Below are 26,336 nucleotides of genomic sequence, written 5' to 3' on the forward strand. Positions count from 1 at the left end.
TTGACTAAACAGGCACTTTCTCGGGAAAACACTCGTTGAGACATGGGGTGGGCGGGGTCTTCTTGGGTCCGCGCGTTGAGGCCCTTGGGGCGCGCGTGCTTGGCGCGCGCCTGCGAGTCCTGACGGGCGCTGAGGGAGCTGAGCGGCGCCTGTGGCTGCTGGGTGTCAGGCGCTGGGAGGGCAGGTCGAGTCTCTTGCTGCTAAGGTCAGCGACTGCGGTTTAAAAAGACTGCAGCTGCTTCCTGTCTTAGATTGTCGCTTACGGGCAGAAGTTAAGAGCTAGTAAATGGCTTAAAGATGGCAATAGTGCTGTCAACGTAATCTCTAGATCCCCAGATTCTGGCCCTCGATTTAATGTTAGGTGCCATGCCACTGTACATTCTCTCTAGACCCGAAATTAAATTAAAAAAAAAAAATTTTTAACGTTTATTTTACGTTAGACAGAGCATGAACAGGGGAGGGTCAGAGAGAGAGGGAGACACAGAATTTGAAACAGGCTCCAGGCTCTGAGCTGTCAGCACAGAGCCCTGATGCGGGGCTTGAACTCAGGGACCGCGAGATCATGACTTGAGCCGAAGTCGATGCTTAACGGACTGAGCCACCCAGGCGCCCCCCGAAATTAATTTTTAAAATGTTTTCGGTGGTCGTGTTCCTACACATAGTTTTTCCAGTACTCTAACACAATTTTCATTTATCTGTTGTGTGTGTTCCTTTTTGGTTTTTGGTTTTTGGGTTTTTTTACATCTGAAAGTCGGGGGTCTCTGGGGACAGTGTGAACCCTTTCCGATCTCCTGCGTAGTTTAAAGAATCAAATCACAAGTGTTTGGGACTGGGAAGAAAGACTAGGAAAGGGCTTCTCTGAAAAAGCAACGTCAGGCTTAAAGAGAATTAAACACGTGAAAACGGATAATGCCGCTGTACAAAATAGTGATAAGTGTGACAGCCTGAAACTTGAAATACTCTGAGGAAGTGTAGGAGGTGTGGCGTGGTAGGAACTTGAAGAGGGAGAGCAAGGTGGGAATCAGATCTGCTGCACCAGTACATTAAGGGTTTTATGCTGAGACCATTAGGAAGTTATGCAAAAAAAAAAAAAAAAAAAAAAGTTGCTTTAGTTTTCAATGATTGCTTTGTCTATGAAGAATGGATTAGAGGAGATAGCATGAAAGGGGAGGGACTGGTCCAGGGCCACTGTAGTAGTCCTTGTGAGACAATATAGCTTTGACCGGTGTGGGAAATATGATGAAGAAAGGATTCTAGAGATATTTAAGAGGTAGCACCAACAGAACTTGGTGATTGGTTGAATATGGGGAAATTAGGAGAAGCAGCTCAGGATAATTTCAGAAGTTCAGTTTTGACCAGCTGTTTGGATGTTGATGCCAGTTACTGAGAAACAATAGAGTCAATAGAGTTATTGAGGAACACTAGAGAATGATGGATAAGTATGTAAAATACAAGTAGATTTCTGTAGGGCAGAAAAGTGATCTAGACTACACAAATATATTTAGGGCTCAGTTTATTCGTGGGAAATGACACCATATGACTGAATGAGATTGCTTAGGGAGCGAAGTAGCAGGTAACAAAGGGGACAAAGGACATGGAGCTGAGGAATTCCAACATGCAATGTTGGGTAGAGGAAATAAGGCCAACAAGGTGGACAAGCAAAAAGATAAATTGTGATTAAGATGATAGGTTATGAAGCTTAGGAAGACTGGTGTTTCATCCATTCATTCAGTAAATCTTATAATAAGTACCTACTCAGCACCAGGCAGTTTTCTAATCTGGGAGAAAGCACTGAATGAGAACATTGTTTTGTCCTAAAGGAGATTACATGGAAGTTGGAAAGAAAAACCATAAACAAGATAATTTTAGATAGTGATAAACCAATAAAATATAGTAATAAGAGGGGCACTTACATGGTTCAGTTGGTTGAGCATCTAACTCTCGATCCCAGCTCAGGTCTTGATCCTAGGGTCATGAATTCAAGCCCCATGTTGCATGGAGCCTACTTAAGTATATATATATTATATAAAATATATACATTATATAATATGTTGTATAAAATATTAAGTGTATATAATACTAAGTATGAATTCATATTAAGTATGTATATAAAAAGTATGAATTCATATTAAGTGTTAATTCAAGCCCCATGTTACATGGAGCCTACTTATATATATATATTTATTTATTATATAAATACTAAATTATATAAGATATTAAGTATATATAATATTAAGTATGAATTCATATTAAGTATGAATTCAAACCCCATGTTGCATGGAGCCTACTTAAATATGTATATAATATAAATATTAAATTATATAAAAATATATTTATACTTAAATATATATTATAGTATTTTACTTATATTTTAAAATATAAGGGAGAAAGACATGCAGGACTGGAGGAAAGAACGTTACTTTAGTGAGAAAAGACAAGGAAGTTCCCTCTGAAGAGGTAAAATCTGAGCTGAAACTTAAATAAGGAGGTAATCTGGTGATGATATGGGTGAAGAATGTTCCAATTGTCAAAGGCAATGGTTTTGAGATTAAAAAACAAAACAAAACCCAAGGCCAATGTGGCTGATCCATATAAAAGGAGAAAAGAAAAGGAGATGAGAGTGGTTGTAAAGGACTCTCACATTGACTTTATACACTGTGGTGAGGAATGTGGCTATATTTTTAAAAATCGGCACAAAAATCATTGAAAATATTTAAAAGTAAACACAGAAACCTAACAGCAATAAGTGTAGGTGGGCTTTCAGCAAAGAATTGGAAGGAGGAAAATTTCTTCTTGCAATATTTTATTTTTAATGATAAGTGATAATAAGTAAATAGGTATACATGAATACCACTGTTAATAAGAAAGTAAAATCTTGTGACTCACTTTTTTGTCATTAATCCAGTTTTAGAGGTAACAAAAATATAGGTAGACAAGTGATGCCTTTGGAAATGTTAACAAAGCAAGGTTGCAAAATATAAATTTCATTAAATATTAACCAAAATGTCAAATTATAAAAGTTTGAATTATGCATATTAAAGTTAGAGGAAAGAGTCTGTGGCCTATATTTTAATCAGGGATTGGAAGAATAGAAGAGACAATCAAGGAAAAGAATCCATAGTGGAGGATACATATTATAAAAATACATTTTAGCTTTAGAAGTAGTTTTGGTATGTGTGGTAGATTTTATTCTATACAAATACCTGTTGCCTCTCCCTGGAAGAGGTATCACTCACTTGCCTCAGTGTCACGCTTGATAGGATGACTTCCTTTATTAGCAAATGGAATGCATAACATGTAAGCTGTGTCATGCACAAGCAGAAGCTTTAAGAGCCGAAATCTGCCATGTTCTTTCTTTTCTCTCTGCCACAAGATCTATGGTGTTCTAGATAGAAGCTCGGGTGTCAGGGTGAAAATTACTTGGAGCAGATCGCTTCTCAGCCTTTTGGCTAAGATCAAGTGAAAATTACTTGGAGCAGAGACATTGCTGACATACAATGAACATATATTGAGAATAAGAAATAAGACTTTATGGCTGCAAGTCACTAGATTTGAGAGTAGTTTTTTTTACTGCAGCCTGACTTAACCTACTCTAATAAAGAATTTGGCACTGAAAATGAGGTGGCACTGAAATGAGGTGGCACTGAAAATGAGTATATATATATATATAGTATATACTATATATAGTAATATAATAAAAATCCTAAAATATGTGGCATTGGATTCAGGTGACAGCAACAGATAACAAGGTAACTGTTACCAGAGACTGGAAGTATGGCAATTTAAGTTATACAGTGCTAGAACATTTGATGAAATTGTTCTCAATTGGAAGGCAGTTAATGACCCTCATAAACTCCGATTTCAGTGAAATGGCAGGCAAAGGATATGTTAGCTACATGTGCCAGGTACTATTGGCAACAGTTTACAAGCTAGTACAATAAAGAGATGGGCTCAGAAAATAATCAGTGGGTTTGCAAGCTGCAGTGACAGGGAATGGAGCATCTAGAAATCCAGAGACTTGTAGAGGTAGAAGATATAGCTGATATTATCTCTAGCTGTATAAGAGACTGATGTTTAGCCAAAAAGATCAATTAAAATCTCAAGATAATGACCCAATCAGGAGTATAGCCATCACACCCTTATTAAAACATCTCAATAAATTAAGGTGTCTCAGTATATCCTCTCAACTGAACAATTTGAAGGTCTGGACAAAGAGATAAGGGTGTAGCTCTCTCACTAAAGCCTGACAGGATCAAGGTGACTGAAATTAAGTCTAGAAAAAGAAGGAGGTATGACTAAAAAGAATTGTGAGTATGGGCATTGGCGGATGGAGTTGGTTGGGATCAAATAAAAGTAGTCTAAATAATGCTAAAAGAACCATCATCTGTAGATTAAAGACTCTGACTTTGTTTGATTTGGTTTTGTGAATAATTTTAAAATACAAAAAAGTATAAATACTAGTTATCTAAATTAAATGTAAGTTATACTGTGAATAGCTCTAAAAAAGTCTAAGCAGTATATCAATAACACCCTCCAAAAAATTATTTTTCTTGCATAGTTTCTCTGAAAATTCGAGCCTAGAAAATTCTGGAAGGTATAGTGATTGTGTGTTGTTATTAATGTGTGACAGTAAAGAAATAGCTTCTTTAGAGAGGAATAATTTGGTAAGTGAGCCATGGAATATGATTATATTAATGCAAATTGAAGGCAGAATCTTATATTTTTTTACTCTGCTTGCATTTAGGCATTTAATTATTTTTCTACCAGATAAGTTGACAACTGTGGTTGTTTTTCTGATAACGCAAATACAAATTATACCTTCTCTTGTTAATGAAGATTTTGTAGCTATCCTTAATCTAAAAATAAATATGTGCTTCCACTGGTATTATGGTTACTTAGCATAAGCTGTATTTAATTATAAAATTTCTATTAGAAAAATGAAAACATTTTGGTTTATGAAAGTTTACTTCCACTGTTATGAATCTCATAGCTTCACATACTGTCATTAGTTTAAATTAAATACCTGAAGAACTTTATGTATAAAATTCAATGAATACTAAAAAGTAAAGAAACTCGAACAGTTTAAAACTGGGATGTATTTTTACTGAAACCTTATGGTTAAATAATATTTTAGGAAAACTGCATATTTAAAATTTTTGGAAAATTATACCATACACCTAGATCTTCACACTAGAAATTATTTAGAATAGCTATGTTGTATTCTTCTGTGTTTTTATTTATTATCTCTCTGAAATTTCTATCTTCTCTACGAATCCATTTATTCATTCATTTTTTCAATGTCTGTTTATCTTGAGAGAGAGAGCATGCGCATGCACAAGCAGGGGAGGGGCAGAGAGAGAGGGAGAGAAAGAATCCCAAGCAGGCTCTGCACACTCAGCACAAAGCCCCACGCAGGCTTCAAACCCATGAACTGTGAGATCGTGACCTGAGACAAAATGAACAGTCAATGCTTAACCTACTGAGCCACCCAGGGGCCCCACGATTTATTCATTTATTAAACATGTATTGAGTGCCCACTATGTATTGTTCCTCATGCTGAGTGGTTAGGATAAGAACACTGCTGTCCTTCAGCATCTTCAAGTCTAGTGGAGCTAGGGGTATAATTATTACAAAGCTCTATGATATGTGCTATAATAGACACTGATAGATGACTTAGGTTACTGGGTATATAGTGTCCTAACCAAGATCAAGAATATACATTCATCTTTGGAAATGTTAAGTTTAGGATGCCTATGAAATATCCAACTAGAGATACTCTGAAGGCTGGCAGAAACATCTCTCTTCAGCTTAAGAGAGTGGTTTGGTCTAAAGGTAAACTTCAAAAGGAAAGGAGATATAAGTGAGTTATTAGGAACTGATGAGCTTGTCCATGAATAATGTGTATGAAGGAAAGTGTAACAAGAAAAAAGGGTCAATGCTAAAACCCTAGAGAATGTGAACAAAATCAGGACCAGGTCAGGAGAGAGGAGTCAGGACAGAAAAGTTAGATCAAGTCAGTCAGGGTTTAGCCAGAGAAACAGAACTTCTAGTAAATATACATATATAATAAGGAATTTATTATAAGCAATAAGACATCATACAGTGTCTTACTGTAGTCTGAAATCAACAGGGGAGGCAGGAGAGGAGGAACATGAAGTGTAGAAGCAAAGCTACATTAGAACCTGTGGGGATGGTTGGAACCCATGAGGACATAGGGACCCTGTTTCTAGAGCCCTTTGTCACAGGATTAGATATAAACCTAGTTCAAGAATATGGAAACTGAAGAAGGTATTTGACAAGAAAAGGAATAGTAAGGAAATGCCCTAGGGGAATCTCATGCATTCCAGACATACTCCTCCTTGCTCTCATTGAGCTGACTTATCCCAATTAACCCTTGCTAATCAAAATCAACCACCCAAGCTACTAGAGTAATAGAGCGTTCTTCCCTTGAAATTATGACTTCTAGATCAGTAAAACCACAGTTTCAGAGTAACTTGTTGCAGGTAAATTGCAGGTAAGTCATAATTTTACTAGTAGATAACTAGGGAAAATAGTAAGAAAACCATGCTGTATTATCTTTCACCACTGTGCTTTAAGATCAATTCAGAGTGGGACTAAAGTGTTAACAACTCACTACTTTGGAATGTTGATAGCATTTTATTCAGAGCCATCTGTAAACTAGGTTCAAGTAGGCCTTAGTTAATTGGTCATAGGGAATGCTACATATCATAGGTTCAGGTTGAGAGGGGAGTATAGAACATGGATATGCAATTTACATATTCAGGACCTGCTCAAATCCATCTGGTGGTGGTTTCCATTTGATGATGAAATGCTACTGTGCGTATTCAATCTGATAGCTTTGTTGATCAGATAAGACCCAGTTCATGATGGATAACTGAGGTAGCATGGTAATTTGCTTCAAGCACCAACAGATCTGCTAAGTTATCCATCTTAGTTGGAGAACAATTCGTGAGGCAGCCCAGACCTGTTGCAGGACCCTGCCCAAAACTAGCAACTTTTCAAGTTGCTCAGTAAATGGATCAGAGTAGCACACAGATTAGGTAAATGTTGACTCCAGGATCCAAAGAGGCACACATAGATTACAAATGCAGTAATCTGTTCTTCTCTTTGAAAGAGCTATCTCTGGGCACCTGGGTGGCTTAGTCGGTTAAGCATCCAACTTCCGCTCAGGTCATGACCTCATGTTTGTGAGTTCAAGCCCCCATTGGGCTCGCTGACAGCTCAGGGTCTGGAGCCTGCTTCAGATTCTGTATCTCCCTCTCTCTCTGCCCCTCCTCTGTTCATGCTCTATCTCTGTCTCAAAAATAAATAAACGTTAAAAAAATAATAAAATAAACATTAAAAAAAGGCTATTTTGACATGTCCCAGACCCAGACCACTGGAACCCTAGAAATTTTACTAAGGTGGCAGAAACCTGATTTTTGGTCAGATTCACTTCCCAACATATCTGGCATATAATTATCTTACCTATGTCCTAACTAGTTACTTCTTTCTTACTCAGCCCAATCAGCATGATACCATCCATGTAATTGCCCAACATAAATTTCTGTAGAATAAAGAGATGATCAAGTACCTGTAATAGGGCTGCAGAGTTGATGTATCCATAAGGTAAGACAGTCAAGGTGTGTTACTCATCTACAGAAAGCAAACTACTTTTGTTGGTCTTTAATAACATCTATAAATATAAAAGCATTCACCAGTCCAAAATTAAGGTGCCAACAGATTTGGTCCGTAGTGAGAATGCTTTTCCCGGCTTGCAGATGGAGGCCATCCTCACTTGGCAGACAGAGTGAGCAAGCTCTGGCCTCTCTTTTTCTTATAAGGACACTAATCCTGTCATTGGGGCTCCACCCTCATGATCTCATCTAAACCTAATTACCTCTCAAAGCCCCCATCTCCAAATACTATCACATCGGAGGGTAGGGCTTCAACATATAAACTGGGGGGGGGCATACAAACATTCAGTCCATAATAGCTAGCAAACCTTCAAGGTGTAGATAATTTCTATGCTATTAAATTTGAACCATAACTTTGGAAAAGGAACCTTCCAAATTCACATTTCAAATCAAGCATTAACCTCATAATAAAACTTAATAAGAATAGTCCATCCATGTTTTCTTTAATCCCAGCCAGTCTAATTACAACAGTTTTATCCAAGAACTATAAGATCTCTCAAAATGTGGGGCTCTAGTGAAATATTATGAGTTAAAATTACTTAATTTAGAAACTGTTCATAGACCTTTCACTTCCAAGATTGGCAGACTAGGTTATTCAGACAATCCAGACTATCTTTTTTCTTTTCAAAGACATTAGTGTGGAGCATTGAATAAAGTCCACTGAAAATTCATGAACACCTGAAACCTCAGAATATGAACTTATTTGGACTTGGGGTCATTGCAGATGTAATTAGTTAAGGTCAGACTTGATTAGGAGAGGCCCTAAATCCAATGACTATTTTTTTTTTTTTTTTAAGAAAAGAAGGGAAGACACAGACCACAAAGAAGTCCATGTGAAGACAGAGACAGAGATTGGAGTTATGCTACCGCAAGCCCAGGAACACCAGGAGCCACTAGGAACTGGGAGAGGAAGGGAAAGAATCTCTCCTAGAGTTTTTGGAGGAAGTGTGCCCCTGTCAACCTCGTGATTTCAGATTTCTGACCCCCAGAACAGTGAGAAAATAAATTCCTACTGTTTTAAGCCACTAATTTTAATTATTTTTATGGTAAACTTTGAAAACTAAGACAGATTTTGATACCAGAAGTGAGTTGCCTCTGTAACAAATACCTAAAAAAAGAAGAAATGCCTTTGGAATTGGGTATGGGTAGAGGCTAAAAGAATTTTGAAGTGCATGATAGAAGAATCCTAGATTGCCTTGAAGACACAGTTGACAGAAATATGGACATCAAAGGCAATTCTGATGAGGGTTCAAATGGAAGTGAGGAGCATGGTAGAGAAGGCTTCTGTCATCTTAGAGAATACAAACAGAATATTGGTAGAAATATGTATATTAAAGGTGTTTCTGGTAACAGAGAAATGAGGAACATGTTATTGGACATTGGAGGAAAGATGATCCTTGTTGGATATAAAGTAGAACTTGTCAATGATGAATTTGGATATTTAGCTGAGGAGATTGTCAAGTAAAGTGTTGAAGGTACAGCCTTGTTTGTCCTAGATACTTATAGTAAAACACAAGAGGAAAAGAATAAAAAAGAACTGTTAAGCAAAATGGAGATAGTGCAAGACATATACTCCATAGAGAGCATCCAAGATCCATGAAATCGAAGTCCTAGAGATGACTAGGAGATTAGGGGGAAAAAATTGGAGGTATAATAACAAAGACTGTTTCAAATCTTATATAAGATATCAAAGTAAAGAGTCAAGACTCTCTTTAAGTACCATATAGAAGAAAAGAAAACCAGACCTAAATACATTGCTGATGAGAGTATAAATTGGTGCTACATTTTGAAAATCTGCTTGCCTTTTTGTACTAAAGTTGAATATTTGAATACTATGTGATACAGTAATTTCACTCTGAGATAACCCAACAGTGATGTGTGCTTATGTGCACCAAGAGACATAAACAAGAATGCATATAGAATAATTATTTAGAATAACCTTGAACTGGAAAGAGCAAAAATATTTATCAAGGGCAAATGAATAAGTAAATGTAGTACATTCAAGCATGTGCTTCCACACTGCAAATGAACTACAAATAGACACAACATAAATGATTCTCACACACAAAAAAAATATTAGTCAAAGAAACCAGAAATAAAACAAAACATACTGTGTGAGTCCATTTATGTAAACTGTAAAAACAGTATTGGACTCAGGATAATGACTAACTTTATAGGAAGTAGGCAGTATGAATTGAGGGGGCTCAAGAGAGACTTCTTTGGTCTTGGCATGGTGTTTAGAAAGGCGTTTGCTTCTTGATGATCCTTTGATCTTTATTTTTTACTTTTGTCTGTTATATTTTCCATTAATTTTTTTAAATGAATTGTATAGATTTAGAAACAACGTTAGGGAATTTTCTTATGATTTTTTACTTAAAGATCTGATGGATTAAAAAAGAACAGAAGGTATTTATGCATTTTTGTTTGTTTGAAAGCTTCTCCACCTTTTGAGTTGATGACATGAAACCTGTCTCTAACTAACCTTATTTGTCTCTCTAACATCCAGTATTGTGCATTTTATGATGTTGCTTCACTGATGCTGTCTTTGCCCATCTGCTCTGCTTTCTTGGGACTTGCCCCTTGTGAAACACAGCTCCTAAGACTGCCATTCATATGCACTGAAAAATAATTAAATACATTAGCTTGTCTAACAGACATGTCTAATAAATAGCTATTATAGCAAATATTGAAGTACTCACCTCTCAATTTTATCTTCATACAGAACAAATACTGATAACATTTCATAGTATCATGTTAGTTTTTTTTTTTTTTTTTTAATAATTTATTGTCAAGTTAGCTAACATGCAATATAGTCTTGGCTTCAGGAGTAGAACCCAGTGATTCATCACTTACATATAATACCCAGTGCTCATGCCTCCTCAATGCCCATCACTCATTTTCCCCATGGCCCCATACCCCCACCCCCATCAACCCTCAGTTTGTTCCCTGTATTTAAAAGTCTCTTATGGTTTGCCTCCCTCTCTGTTTGTAACTTATTTTTCCTTCCCTTCCTCTATGGTCTTCTGTTAAGTTTCTCAAATCCCATATATGAGTGAAAACATATGATATTTGTCTTTCTCTGACTTATTTCACTTAGCATAATACCCTCTTGTTCTATCCATGTTGTTGCAAATGGCAAGATTTGAATTCTTTGTCATTGCCAAATAGTATTCCAAGGCATATATATACCACATATTCTTTATCCGTTCATCAGTTGATGGACATCAGGGCTCTTTCCATAATTTGGCTATTGTTGATAGTGCTGCTACAAACATTGGGCTGTGTGTGCCCCTTTGAAACAGCACTCCTGTATCCTTTGGATAAATACCTAGTAGTGCACTTGCTGGGTCATAGGGTAGTTCTATTTTTAATTTTTTTGAGGAACTTCCATACTGTTTTCCAGAGTGGCAATTCGCATTCCAACCAACAGTACAAGAGGGTTCCCAATTCCTCTTCATCCTCACCAATATCTTTTGTTTCCTGAGTTGTTAATTTTTTGACATTCTGTGGTGTGAGGTGTGAGGTGGTATCTCATTGTGATTTTGACTTGTATTTCCCTGGTGATGAGTGATGTTCAGCATCTTTTCTTTTTCTTTCCTTAAACATTTTTATTTATTTTTGAGAGACAGAGAATGAGCAGAGGAGAGGCAGAGAGAGAGGGAGACACAGAATCTGAAGCAGGCTTCAGGCTCTGAGCTGTCAGCACAGAGCCCGATGCAGGGCTCGAACCCATCAACTGTGAGATCATGACCTGAGCTGAAGTCAGACGCTCGACCAACTGAGCCACCCAGGCGCCCCTTTCAGCATCTTTTCATGTGTCTGTTTGCCATCTGGATGTCTTTTTTGGAAAACCATCTATTCATGTCTTCTGCCCATTTCTTCACTGGATTATTTGTTTTTTGGATGTTGAGTTTGGTAAATTCTTTATAGATTGTTGATACTAACCTTTTATATGATATGTCATTTGCAAATATCTTCTCCCATTCTGTTGGTTCCCTTTTAGTTTTGTTGATTGTTTCCTTTGCTGTGCAGAAGCTTTTTATCTTGATGGGGTCTCAATAGTTCATTTTTGCTTTTGTTTCCCTTGCCTTCAGAGATATGTCAAGTAAGAAGTTGCTGAGGCCAAAGTCAAAGAAGTTGCTTTTTTTCTCCTCTAGAGTTTTGATGGCTTCCTATCTCACACTTAGGTCTTTCATCCATTTTGAGTTTATTTTTATGTGTGATGTAAGAAAGTGGTCTGGGTTCATTCTTCTGAATATTGCTGTCCAGTTTTCCCAATCCCATTTGCTGAAGAGATGTCTTTATTCCATTGGATACTCTTTGCTGCTTTGTTGAAGATTAGTTGGCCATATATTTGTGGGTCCATTTCTGGGTTCTCTATTCTATTGCATTGATCTGAGTGACTGTTTTTATGTCAATACCATAGTGTCTTGATGACTACAGATTTGTAGTACAGGCTAAAGTCCGGACTTGTGATGCCTCCAGCTTTGGTTTTCTTTTTCAACATTACTTTGGCTATTCGGGGTCTTTTGTGGCTCCATACATATTTTAGGATTGTTTGTTCTAGCTCTGTGAGGAATGCTGGTGCTATTTTGATTGGGATTGCATTGAACACATAGATTTCTTTGTGTGGTATCAATATTTTAACAATATTTGTTCTTCCGATCTATGAGCGTGGAATTTTTTTCCATGTCTTTGTGGAAAATGCAACCAGTTTCTGTACATTGATTTTATATCCTGCGACTTTGCTGAATTCATGTTATCAGTTCTAGCAGTCTTTGGTGGAGTCGTTCAGGTTTTTCGTGTGGAATATCATGTCAGCAAAAAGTGAAAGTTTGACTTCTTTGCAAATTTGGATGACTTTTATTTCATTTTGTTGTCTGATTTCTGGGGCCTAGGACTTCCAACACTGTTAAACAACCGTGGTGAGAGTGGACATCCCTGTCGTGTTCCTGATCTCAGGGGGAAAGCTCTCAGTTTTTTTCCCATTGAGGATGACATTAGGGATGGGTCTTTCATATAGCTTTTATGATGTTAAGGTGTGTTCCTTCTATCCCAACTTTCTTGAGGGTTTTTATCAAGAAAGGATGCTGTATTTTGTCAGCAGTGACAGAATCATATGGTTCTTATCCTTTCTTCTATTATGTGATATATCACGATTGATTTGCGAATATTGAGCCAGCTCCGCAGCCCAGGAATGAATCCCACTTGATCATGGTGAATAATTCTTTTAATATACTGTTGCATTTGATTTGCTAGTATCTTGTTGAGAATTTTTGCAGCCATGTTCATCAGGGATATTGGCCTGTAATTCTCCTTTTTAGTGGGGTCTTTGGTTTGGGAATCAAGGTAATGCTGGCTTCATAGAACGAGTCTGGAAACTTTCCTTCTGTTTCTATTTTTTGGAATAGCTTGAGAAGAATAGGTATTAACTCTGTTTTAAATGTCTGGTAGAATTCCCCTGGGAAGCCATCTGGCCCAGGACTCTTATTTTTTGGGAGATTTTTGATAACTGATTCAAGTTCTTCGCTGGTTATCTGTTCAAATTTTCTATTTTTTCCCTTTTGAGGTTTGGTAGTGTGTGGGTGTCTAGGAATATGTCCATTTCTTCCAGATTGTTCAGTTTGTTGGCATAAAACTTTTCATAGTATTCTCTAATAATTGTTTTATTTTGGTGGTGTTGGTTATGATCTCTGCTCTTTCATTCATTGTTTTATCTATCTGGGTCCTCTCTCTCTCTTTTTATTTTTATTTATTTATTTTATTTTTTATTTTTTGAGAAGCCTGGCTAGGGGGTTATCAATTTTGTTTATTCTTTTTCAAAAATCAGCTCTTAGATTCATTGATCTGTTCTACTGGGTTTTTGTTTTGTTTTGTTTTTGGGTTTTTTTGGATTCTATATTGTTTAAATAAACAATCTTTATGCTCTAATCTTTATTCTAATCTTTATTATTTTTGTTCTGCTGGCTTTGGGCTTTTTTTTTTTTTTTTTTTTTTGCTACTGCTTTTCTAGTTCCTGTAAATATGAGGTTAGGTTCTGTATTTGAGACCTTTCTTGCTTCTTGAGATAGGCCTGGATTGCAATGTATTTTCCTCTTATGACTGCCTTTGCAGCATCCTATGGGGTTTGGATTGTCGTGTTTTCATTTTCATTTGTTTCCATATGTTTTTTAATTTCTTCTTTAATTTCCTGGCTCACCCATTCATTCTTTAACGGATGTTCTTTAACCTTTATATATTTGGGCTTTCCAAATTTTTTCTTGTAGTTGATTTCAAGTTTCATGGCATTGTGATCTGAAAATATGCATGGTATGATCTCAATCCTTTTATATTTGTGTGTTTTTTTAATTTACATCCAAGTTAGTTAGCATATAGTGCAATAATGATTTCAGGTCTGGAATCCAGTGATTCATCCCCTACATATAACTCCCACTACTCATCCCAACGAGTGTCTTCCTTAATGACCCTTGCCCATTTAGCCCATCCCACAATCCTTTTATGTTTGTTGAGGGTTGTTTTGTGACCCAGTATTTGATCTATTTTGGAGAATGTCCCATGTGCACTCAAGAAGAATGTGTATTCTGCTGCTTTTGGATGAAAAGTTCTGAATATATCTGCTAAGTCCATCTGGTCCAATGTGTCATTCAGAGCCATTGTTTCCTTATTGATTTTCTGCCTAGATTATCTATCCATTGTTTAAATGAAGTATTAAATCCCCTATAATCACTGTACTATTATCTATACATTTATTTATGTTTGTGATTAATTGACTTATATTTTGGGGTATTTCCACTGGGGGCATAGACATTTACAATCATTACCTCTTCTTGATAGATAGACCCCTTAATTATGATATAATGCCCTTCTTCATCTCTTGTTACAGTTTTGTTCTGAAATCTAGTTTGTCTGATATAAGTATGGCTACTCTGGCTTTCTTTTGACATCCAGTAGCATGATAGATGGTTCTCCGTCCCCTCACTTTCAATCTGCAGGTGTCCTCAGGTATAAAATGAGTCTCTCATAGGCAGAATATAGATGGATCTTGTTTTTTTTTTTTCAGTCCATTCTGATACCCTATATCTTTTGATTGGGGCATTTAATCCATTTACGTTCAGAGTGATTATTGAAAGATATGGATTTAGTGTCTTGTGTTATCTGTAGATTTCATGCTTGTGGTGATGTCTCTGGTCCTTTGTAGTCTTTGCTGCTTTCCACCCACAGAGTCCCTCTTAGGATCTTCTGTAGGGATGGTTTGGTGGTCATGAACTCCTTTAGTTTTTGTTTGTCTGGGATAGCCTTTATCTCCCCTTCTATTCTGAATGACAGCCTTGCTGGATAGAGGATTCGTGGCTGCATATTTTTCCTATTCAGCACATTGAATATTTCCTGCCACTCTCTTCTGGCCTGCCAAATTTCAGTGGACAGGTCTGCTACTACCCTTATGTATCTAACCTTGTAGTTTAGGGCCTGTTTGTTCCTAGGTGCTTTCAGAATTCTCTTTATCTTTGTATTTTGCCAGTTCCCCTATGATATGTCATGGTGTCAACTTGTTTTTATTGATTTTGAAGGGATTTCTCTATGCCTCCTGGACTTGGATATCTGTTTCCTTCCCCAGGTTAGGGAAGTTCTCAGCTATAATTTGTTCAAATAAACTTTCTGCCGCTTTCTCTCCCTCTTCTTCTTCTTCTGGAACTCCTTTGATATGGATATTATTTTGTTTCATTGAATCACTTTGGTCTCTAATTCTCTCCTCATTGTCTAGTAATTTCTTTTCCCTCTTTTTTTTTCCGCTTCATCATTTCCCATAATTTTATCTTCTATTTCACCTATTGTCTCCTCTGCTTCTTCTATCCTTTTGTCACTGCATCTAGTTTATTTTGCACCTCACTTACAACATTTCTGAATTCGTGACTGTTTCTTAGGTCCTTGTTCTCTGCAGCAATAGGTTCTCTGCTGTCTTCTATGCTTTTTTCAAGCACAGATTTTTGTCTTATGACTATTATTCTAAATTCTTGTTCAGACATATTGCTTATATCTTTTTTTGAGCAATTCTCTGGCTGTCATTTCTTCTTGGAATTTTTTTTGAGGAGAATTCTTCCATTTCATCATTTTGGCTAGGTTTCTGTCTTTTATGTGTTTTAATAGCTTGTTATGTGTCCTGCACCTGTGAGTACTACTATATTAAAAAGAGATCATGCACTGTCCAGGGCTTGGCACTTCAGGAAGTACTTTTGGAGTGTGTTGCATGCACTCTGTTGTTGCGTCTTTAGCTCTTCTATCCCACTGCTCATAGTGGTGTGTTGCAGACTTTGAGTTTGGAGTTCTCTCTTGTCCAACAAGAGAGCGGATGCAGAATTGAATACGAGAGAGGCTAATGTCCAGGAGGAGACAAGAGCCCTGAGTAAGGGTCCTTGCTCTGTATTTATTAGGATCAGAAGGCTTTCAAACATGATGGATGTGCAGAAAGAGACAATAAAATGGTGATCATTAACTCATGTTTGTGAGAGAAAGGGGTTTTCTAAGATATGTGGTGTTAGGGGTTTGGGTCAATACAAAACAAAATTCTGAGCAGATGGCTGTTTACAGCAGGCACCAGGTGCTGTGTCTGTTTATCTTAACTTAGATAAGATGGATAGAGCATGCTGCCTCAGGGTCAACAAGGCACTTTTTTTTTTTTTTTTTTTTTTTTTTTTAATTAGCTCCAGGCAATTTCACCCTGCTTTGGAGGTCTTTCTCACTGTTTACCTTTCAGCTCTGCTGGGGGCGCTTCTGCTCTGTGCTCTGTTTACCTATTCTCAGCCGCTTTTGTCCTGTGGAAGCAGTTTCGTGCTCTTTGCTTTGTTCTATGCTGGGGGCACTTTAGCCCTGTGGCTGCTTTCTGCTCTAGCCCTGTTAACCCATTGGTGCAAGCTTGGGAATTCCTAAACTTATTCCCCACAGTGGTGGATTTTTTGGACCTTCTACCAGGTGTGCTTTGATTTGTTCCTTGAAGTAACCATACAAAACCACAGGGCAGTTGTCTGTTGGTGCCTGGAACTAGAGGCTGTGCTGGTCTGAAAGAGAGGCTGTTTGGTTCAGTCAGTGTCAGTCTCACTCCATAGATAAGCAGTTACCAGGCATGGAGGGGCGTGGTTTGGTGTAAGTGTGTCCCACCTCCACTGAGGGCTGCTGTCCTGTTCCCTGAAACCCCACCATATTTGTGACTGGGAGAAAAATGGTGACACCCCAATCCCTCCTCCCCAAGACCTGGTGTCTCAAACCAGGCTGTTCAGGTAGCACTCACAGTGTAGTGCCGGCAGGCAGCTTGCCCTGTTCCACAGTCTCCCGTGCCTCTTCGGCACTGGGCTAGGATTCAAAACCTGATGTCTTAAAGGATTCTGCTCCATGACCTGTCTCTGGGGTATTGCCACTCTGCCCAGATGACAAAGGGCCTCTGGCTGGTGCTTAGAGAGTCTTTTGTCCTTGGAGTATACCCTCTTCCCACAGTACTCAAGGAAGGGGACTGTTTTCTCCCAATGTGCCCCTGAGATCACCACGGCATACCTGTGCTAGGTCCCCTTCCCCACCGCGGGCACCTGCACATGGCCCACTCCAGTCCACAGAAAATTGCACACCCCTGAAAACTCCGATCTTTATCTCCTAAGGCTGTTTGCAAAGTAGAAACTGACTCTCTCCATATTTTTTGTTCCCTAGTCCATGATCTGAAGAGTTTTTTCTCTTGTCCAAATAAAATACTACAGTTCCACAGCTTCTCTTTCTCGTCCTCTTGTCTCTCCACAGATGGGGTCCCCTCCCGTCCGTGCCCAGACCCACCAGTTTTATCTCTCCCAATTCATGAACACGCACCTCTGTCCCGCCAAGCTGTGTCTTTCCACCTGTGGAGATTTTTCTGCCACTCCGAAGCCTGCATTCCCGGGTGTTCCAAGTGTTCTGACCTCAATACAGCTGTGTTTGAGGGAGGAGGGAAATTGTTGTTCCCTTACTTCTCTGCCATCTTAACTCCTGGTGTCATGTGAGTTTTAAAAAAAAGCTATGTTACTATGTGAATGAACCATGAAAACATTGCTTGATAAAATAATCCAGACACATGAGATAACACATTTTTTATTCCATTTATATGAAATACCTAGAATAGGCAAATCCATAGAGACATAAAGTAAATTGGTGATTGTGAAGACTAGGAATAGGGGAAATGAGGAGTAACTACTATTTGGTATGAGGTTTCTTTGTGGAGTAATGTAAATGTTCTAGAATTATATAGTGGTGGATGGTTGTACAACTTTTGAATATGCTAAAAATTGCTGAATTTTACACCAGAAAGGGTGAGTTTTATGGGGTGTGAATTATATCTCAATAAAGCTGTTATAAAAACTCAGCCCTGAGCTAAGCGCCTTTTTTAAAAAAGGTAATCTTGTTATATCTAGAAAGATGACTGACTGGCTAGGGTACAAAGATAAGCTGATAGTTTATTTTCATGGTACTCTTTTGTGCGTTTAAAATTTTTTTACTGTGCGTACATACTATCTGTGAAAATTAACTTAAAATATTTTTACTATTATGTATTCATTAAATATGTAGAAAGTTTTTATTCATGTAATACTATAGTAGATCCTTGCTGCCTAAATTCTTAAAGAAAATCCTGTGGTCAGTATGTTTGAAAAGAATGATTATCAATGAACCCTTTATTACAAAACATAAAATGATCTTAAAATTTCTCAGACCTTCAAAGTTGCAGTTGGGAATTCTGATTTGAATCTGATTCCTATTCTTTTGTCTATATTCTCTCCTTTCTGTATGAGAACATTAAGAATTCTCCTGAAGTGCAGAAATTTAAGCACAATCTTTTCTTCATCAATATTGCTTTCTCTTGAATATCTCTGAAAATATTAATTATGGCAAAATAAAATGATCCATGGGCTTTCTGGGATCATAAGTGACAGCTAGCTTCTGGCTTCTTCTGGCTACAACCCAGCTCAGTATTTCTTATTTCCATCTTAGCATTCTATCATAACAAATACTTTTTACTAAACGCTGGCCTTCAACTGGCACCTTATTCCATGTGATTACATGTGGTAATATAAGTAACTCTTTTACCATGCATGCCTGGGAATACTGATGTCTTATTTTCCACTGGTAATAAAATCATCACTGTTGGGGTGGCTGGGTGACTCAGTTAAGTGTCCACTCTTGATTTTGGCTCAGGTCATGATAGGGTCGTGGGATCAAGCCCCACATTGAGCTTTGCACTGACAGTGCAGAGTTGGCTTGGGATTCTGTCTCTCCCTATCACACATTCTCACTCTGCCCGTCCCACGGTCATATGCATGTGCTTTCTCTGTCTCTCAAAATAAATAAATACACATTTTAAAAAAATTATCACTGTCTTTTGACCCACACCACATCAAATAATAAATCTTAGATTCCCATTTTGAGGTTTTATTTCTTTCTTTTCTGAACATCTTAAGATTTTAGTAGAGGAAATAGAAACCAGTCTAGGTATGTTACTCTGAAAAGAAATTTGGTGCATACAAAATCATTTGAAAGCCTGGAAGAATGAAAGTCAGGGATCCAATGAGACTTTTAGTTTGAAGATCATACAATTGTAGCTGTGATGTAGAAGTGAGAAAATGAGTGCAATTATTGCCACTAACCTTTTTCCAGAACTGCTGCTCCACTCTAAGTTTATCCCTTTGAAGCTGGTGAGTAGATTCTGCCAGAATGTGAATGGAGCTTGTTTTGGTGCTTCTACAGCTAACAGAAGATGGCCTCTGCCTCCCTTTTACCTTCTAAATCTCATGATGTATGTAGGAGCCCTGATATTTCTGAATTACAGAATTGTTTTAAAGGTTTTTAAAAGTTTAGTTCCTCTCATGTTGTTAGATTTAATATTTAATTAATATTTTATACTTTAATACTTATACTTTTTTAAGTATAATACTTTTATACTTAAATACTTTAATATTTAATTAATCTTGTTTGCTCATATGTCTGTATACATAGATTGCATGGTATTGGTAGCCAGAATTTATATACCTTGCCTAAATAAGAAGCCCTGTTCACCTGGAAAATAGGTAATGGATACAAGTTCTGTTTATAGATGTCTTTGCTCTTATGATTATAGTGGGTGGGAAGAAGTTTGGTGGTACAGGGAAGGTGCATGTGAATGAGTAGGCTGTCCTTTATGGTTTATTAGTAGTTTATAATGCTAAATTTTTCCATTTCTTTTGGCAGTTGATAGTGGACTCACTATCTTTCTTTCTCTTATAAACCTGGTACCCATTCTGAAAATTTCTGGAGTCAGACTTCCTGCTTAATAGAACTGAACTTGAACTTTTATTCTGGAGAGAAACATTGTTTTCAGCTTCTCTGGAAACAGGATCGCTGTGTGGTTTTTTCCTTTTAATGAATTATTCAACCGGTTGTCCAAGTCTTAGCCCACTTCAAAGGCCTCATTATCTCTCATCTAAGGGTTATACAGACACTTTTAAGGAAAGTCTCACTTCAGTAACTCCTTTCTTTCACCTGGGTGAAATTATTAGCTCCTTAGTTTGGTGAATTTTGTTGGCAATCAGAGCCTACCTTCCCATAACTGTCAAAATCCCTTGATAACCCTCAAAAGTTTGTGACACTCCTCCTGGGTTTACAACAATACTATGGTTTAATGGCCTTATTTCTATTTTTATGTTTATTCTGTGATTTCAGTGAAATTTGGGGAGGGTACAAAGGCAATTCACATGTTCAACTACCTTTTGTGAATCAGATCTATTATCCTTAGATTTATAACAAACAGTTTTGTATTTTCCTGGCTTCTTAACAAAACAATCAGGGTCAATAACCTCTTCCAAACCAAATAAGACAATTCAATTTTTGTTTTCATTTTTCTTATTTTACACTCCCCACACACCAATTTCTTTACCACCAATTCTCTTGGGTTTGGTTATAATCTTTTAGAATTATGACTCTTCTGGTTACCTATCCTTGCTTAATACTTGTATTAAGTTCCACAATTTCATTGTCAATAATTATTAATATTTGATTACAACTTTTATTTTCCTTTTCTTCTACATCATTATTTGCATTGTATGTCATCCTAGTTCTTGGATTTTTTTTTTTTTTTTTACCATTTTTTTGCAGTAATTTTGGAAATAGAGTCCTTTGTCATCGGCTTCTCAACACCATTTAACTAGAGTAGTTATTATTATCATCTCCAGATTCTAAATGAAGAATCAGAGGCTTGGGGTGCCTGGCGGGCTTAGTTGTTTGAGTGCCTAACTCTTGATTTCAGCTCAGGTCATGATCTTAGGGTCATGGGATCAAGCCCCCTGCATTGGGCTCCATGCTGAGTGTGGAGCCTGCTTAAGATTCTCTCTCTCCCTCTACTCCTCTCCCCTGCTCATGCTCTGTCTCTCTCTCAAATAAATTAAAAAGAAAGAAAGAAAGAAAGAAAGGGAAGAAAGAAAGAAAGAAAGAAAGAAAGAAAGAAAGAAAGAAAGAAAAAGAAACAAAGAATCGGAGGCGTTCCTGGGTGGTTCATTCAGGTAAGCATCCAACTTTGGCCCAGGTCATGATCTCACTGTTCATGAGTAAGAGCCCTGTGTTGGGCTCTGTGCTGACAGATCAGAGCCTGGAGCCTGTTTCGGACTCTGTGCCTCCCTTTCTCTCTCTGCCCCTCCCTTCCTTGCTCTCTGTCTCTCTGTGTGTGTCTCTCTCTCTCTCAAAAATAAATAAACACTAAAAAAATAAAAAAAAAATTAAAAAAAGAAAGAATTAGAAGTTCAAAGAGATCAAGTTGATTTTTTAAAGGTAACACAGAAATTCAGTGGCAAAGCTTGGACTGAAATTCAGGTCTCCATATTTGCTGTTTGCTGTCTTTTGTTTCCCTGTTTGTTCCTCTTTCATATAGAAAGTGTCACATAACACTTTGCTGCTTACTTCACCACCTTTTGTAGGAGTAGTTTGAAGGACCATTTTTACATATAAATCTGCTTTATATAATTATTGTTGATGGCACTTATACAGTCATGTTCAGCTTGATTAGTTGAAGATCATTGTGAACATTAAGAATATGCTTTGACAAAATGCTACATTAAGGCTGTCTGTGATTGTAACTATTATGAAATAATTATTCTTATAATATGCATACTAATGCATGAACATCTCGAATTGAGCATAGAACAAAACGAAAAACATGATGGATTATGTAACACAGGTATTTTAACAAGATGGCATATCATGTGAAGATTCAAATTTGTTAGAGTTAAGGCCAACGGTAATTTATAATGTGTGCCTTTAAGACATAGAGAAAAATATTATAGATGTTAATATAGCAGCTCATAAACAATAAAGATTCTTTATGTACAAAAAAATAATAGCAAAGCAATATCCCTTATGAACATAATGCAAAAATACTCAACAAAATACTAGCAAAACTGAATCCAGTAACATATACACCATGACTAAATGGAATTTATGCCAGTAATGTAAGGTTGGTTCCACGTATGAAAATCAATCAATGTACTATGCCATACTGATAAAATTACAAAAGTATAAAAAACATATGATTGTTTCAATAGATACAGAGAAAGCATTAAAAAAAACTCAAAACTCTTTCAAAATGAAAACAATCAGTAAACTAGTAACAGAAAAGAAGTTCTTCCATGTGATAAAGGGCATCTATGAAAACCCACAGCTAACATCAGACTCTATAGTGAAAGACTAAAAGCTTTCTTCCTAAGATCAAGAACAAGACACAGAAGTGCACTCTCACTAATTTAAAAAAAATTTTTTTTTTTGATGTTTATTTTTGAGAGAGAGACAGACAGACAGACAGAGCCTGAGCAGGGGAGGGGTAGAGACAGAGGGAGACACAGAATCTGAAGTAGGCTCCAGGCTCTGAGTTGTCAGCACAGAGCCCGATGCAGGGCTCAAACCCATGAACCGTGAGATCATGACCTGAGCTGAAGTCAGAGGCTTAACTGACTGAACCACCCAGGTGCCCCGCACCCTCACTACCTTTATTCAACAGTGTACTGGAGGTTCTATTCAGCCCTAAAATTAGGCAAGAAAAAAAAGAAGGCATGAAAAGAAGAAATAATTTATTTCATGTAATTTCCTGGAAGTTGCACATACCTTTTCTGCTAGCATCCCATTGGCAGAACTTAATTATGTAACCACATATAACTTTGAGAAAGTTAGGTAATGTAGTATCTATTCTTGAAAAACTTGTGTCTGGTCAAAATTTGGGGCTTTTATTTTTGAAGAACGGTTAATAGGTATTGGAAAACAAGTAACAGTTTCTTTCACATTTATTAAATGCAAATCAAAAAAGCAATTTGCTATTTAAATTTTTTTTCTTTCTCTGTTTCTTTCCTTTTCTTCCTTGTCTTTTTTTTTTCTTTTATCACATGGGTTGCACAGGTTAAAAAGATTGCTAATTTAAGTGCAATGTGGGAGAACCTGGGTGGCTCAGTTGGTTAAGCATCCAACTCTTGATTTTGGCTCAGGTCATGATCTCATGGTTCATGAGATGTAGCCCCAAGTTGGGCTCTGTGCTGACAGCATGAAGCTTGCTTGGACTTTTCTGTCTCTCTTTCTGTCTGTCTCTGCCCCTCCCCTGCTCAAGCTCCCCACTCCCAAATAAATAAATAAACTTAAAAAATAAAGTAGTATGGTCCTCTGGGTGGGATCTTGGAACAAAAGAGGACATTAGTAGTAAGGCTAGTAAAATCCAAATACATTTTGCAGTTTAATTAATAATATTGTACTAATGTTAATTTCTTAGTTTTATAGATATATAACATGGTGATGCAAGATGTTGACATTAGTGGAAACAGGATGAGAAGTATACACAAACTCAGTATTATTGTTGCATTCTTTCATAAATCTAAAATTACTTAAAAATAAAAAGTTAGGGGTGCCTGTGTGGCTCAGTCAGTTAAGCGTCCAACTTTGGCTCAGGTCATGATCTCACAGTTCGTGAGTTTGAGCCCCATCTTGGGCTCTGTGCTGACAGCTCAGAGCCTGGAGCCTGCTTCAGATCTTGTGTCTCCCTTTCTCTCTGCCCCTCCCCTGTACATGCTCTGTCTCTCTCTCTCTCTCTCTCTCAAAAATAAATAATAAAACATTTAAAAAAACTAAAATAAAAAGTGAAAAAAAAAAAGATTGCTAATACTCAATTGTCAGGGGTTTGGAAAGAATTCTTATGCACTCCTGGTGGTAATATATATTACAGCCTGTTTTTAGAGAGCAATTAAGCATTGTTTATTAAATATGAATGTGTTTATATTTTTTTATTCAGAAAATCTATTTCTATCAGCAGTGCACGGTGGCAAGATGGTGATGAACATTTCCAAGAAGAGGAAGTCTATGGCAGATGGCATCTTTAAAGCTGAACTGAATGAGTTTCTCACTCAGGAGCTGGCTGAACATGGCTACTCTGGGGTTGAGGTCTGAGTTACATTAACCAGGACAGAAATCATTGTCTTGGCCATCAGGACTCAGAGTGTTTCTGGTGAGAAGTGCTGGTGGATCTGGGAATTGACCCCTTGGTTCAGAAGAGGTTTGATTTCCCTGAGGGCAGTGTAGAGCTTTATGCTGAAAAGGTGGCCACAAGAGATCTGTGTCCCAGTGACCAGGCAAAGTCTCTGCTTCACACATTACTAGGAGGCCTTGCTGTTCAGAGGGCCTGCTATGGTGTGCTGTGGTTCATCATGAAGACTGGGGCCAAAGGCTGTGAGGTCGTAGTGTCTGGGACACTTGAAGGACATAGGGCTAAATCCATGATGTTTGTGGATGGCCTAATGATTCACAGTGGGGATCCTGTTAACTACTACATTGACACTGCTGTGTACTGTGTGCTGCTCAGACAGGGTGTACTGGGTATCAAAGTGAAGTTCATGATTCCTTGGGACCCAGATGGTGAGATTGGCCCTAAGAAGCTGGCCCTAAGAAGCCCCTGCCTGATCATGTGAGCATTGTAGAACCCAAAGATGAGATACTGCCTACCACTCACGTCTCAGAACAAAAGGGTGGGAGGCCAGAAAGGCCTGCCATGCTGCAGACAGTACCCACAGCATAACAAGGTTTCCTTGGCAGGTGGATCTGGAATCTGGATTTTGCTCTGTAAAGATCTTTAATAAAATCTTTGAAAAAGAAAAAAAACACAAAAACTACAATCTATTTCTTGGAATTCCTCCTATAGAAACTTGAATGCTAGCTTTTGGAGTGTCTTTCCCTTCTTAGATAATTCAGCATAATTCTTCCCAATGAGTCTAGGAGGTTGTTAGAGAGTGGAATGTTTGGTTTTCTAACTTCAGAGTTAAAACAATCCTTATTTTTTTTATAAAGTAACTTATTATAAAATAAATAAATAAACATTTATTTATTTATTTATTTATTTATTTATTTATTTATTTAGAGAGCATGCAACTACAAGTGAGGGAGAGGAAGAGAGAGAGAGAGAGAGAGAGAGAGAGAGAGAGAGAGAGAGTGTCCTAAGCAGGCTTCAAGCTGTCAGCATAGAGCCCGATGCAGGGCTCAATATCATGAACCTTGACACATGACCTGAGCTGAAACCTAGAGTCAGACACTTAACTGACTGAGCCACCCAGGCACCTCCGTATGGTTGATGTTTGAAGTAGAATGGAAATTAAGTTCCCAGAGTAGAGCTGGTTAAATAATTAAGTTCCTAGGCTTTTAACTCGAGGAGTAACAGGTCTGAAGGCCAATGGGGAATATGAAGGATACGATGCTACCTCTGGATCTGGAGAAAATGAAGTGTGGGAGGCTGAGTGGCCTCCAGCTGAGAGGGCTGCAGGGTAATTTCCCATTTTAGACAAGGAAGTGCATAAATGATCCTTGAAAAGGAAGAGGGATTACTTTGTAGGTTTTAAAATTTTCGAATTTAGTTTGTGAAGCACTGTGGAAACATTTGAGGGGGAACTTAGCAGTGGTAGTTTGGGGCAGGGCACTAGAGATTCTTAGAGATTGGAGAAGTTTACACTTTTAGCGGGGATGAGCAACACAGAAAGATGAGGTTGCAATATAATTTGTACAACTACTGTTATGGTGGAATGTCCTGGGGTATTAGAAGTAGTCCAGCTTTTGGTAAATTTAACTAGCCATGCTTTCCTAGCCCTCAGCATTTGTGTATGACTTTTCCTTGGTCTGGAACACCTCCATCTCCTTTTCTCCCTTTCTCAGGCCAGTTTAGGCTATGTTTGGATCTATAACTTACTCCAGGAAGCCTTCCCTGAGTGCTTTCTCTCCTTTTAGCATGTGTACTTTTTCCCTGGTAGCCTTTCTCACCATACACAGCGAGTTAAGTTCTGGAGGAGAAAAGACAACTGTCTTGTAGAAGGTCCAGCCCCTATGTAATCATACCATAAATTACACGTCTTTATAGTGAATACTATATATTTTTTTCAAGTTTAATATTATAAAATTCAATTCCAGTTTACAAAATAATTCAACATGTTTCTTTAAAGAGTAAGTTCCACTACTAATGATTTGACTCCTACACATTTACTTCCCCATGTTACAAACACTGCCACTCCATGTTTATGTGTGGAATACACTAATGAACTGAATTAACTTCACCCAAATCTTTCTCGGCCCTTGATATATAACCTTTGAAAAATA

At 37.6% G+C, this 26,336-nt stretch overlaps 1 long non-coding RNA gene and 1 pseudogene across 1 annotated transcript; both read left to right on the forward strand.

The window, feature by feature from the left end:
- Window positions 1-58: 58 nt before the first annotated feature.
- LOC123606485 lies at window positions 59-18,072 on the forward strand. The gene is made up of 3 exons (XR_006716314.1): window positions 59-205; window positions 7,523-7,629; window positions 17,478-18,072. It is a non-coding gene; the product is annotated as an uncharacterized LOC123606485 (long non-coding RNA).
- A 5,937-nt stretch (window positions 18,073-24,009) lies between these two features.
- On the forward strand, window positions 24,010-24,842 carry LOC123606487 (annotated as a pseudogene).
- The last annotated feature ends 1,494 nt before the right edge of the window (window positions 24,843-26,336 follow it).

This window comes from Leopardus geoffroyi, chromosome A2 (assembly GCF_018350155.1).
Source record: "Leopardus geoffroyi isolate Oge1 chromosome A2, O.geoffroyi_Oge1_pat1.0, whole genome shotgun sequence".
Lineage (NCBI taxonomy): Eukaryota > Metazoa > Chordata > Mammalia > Carnivora > Felidae > Leopardus > Leopardus geoffroyi.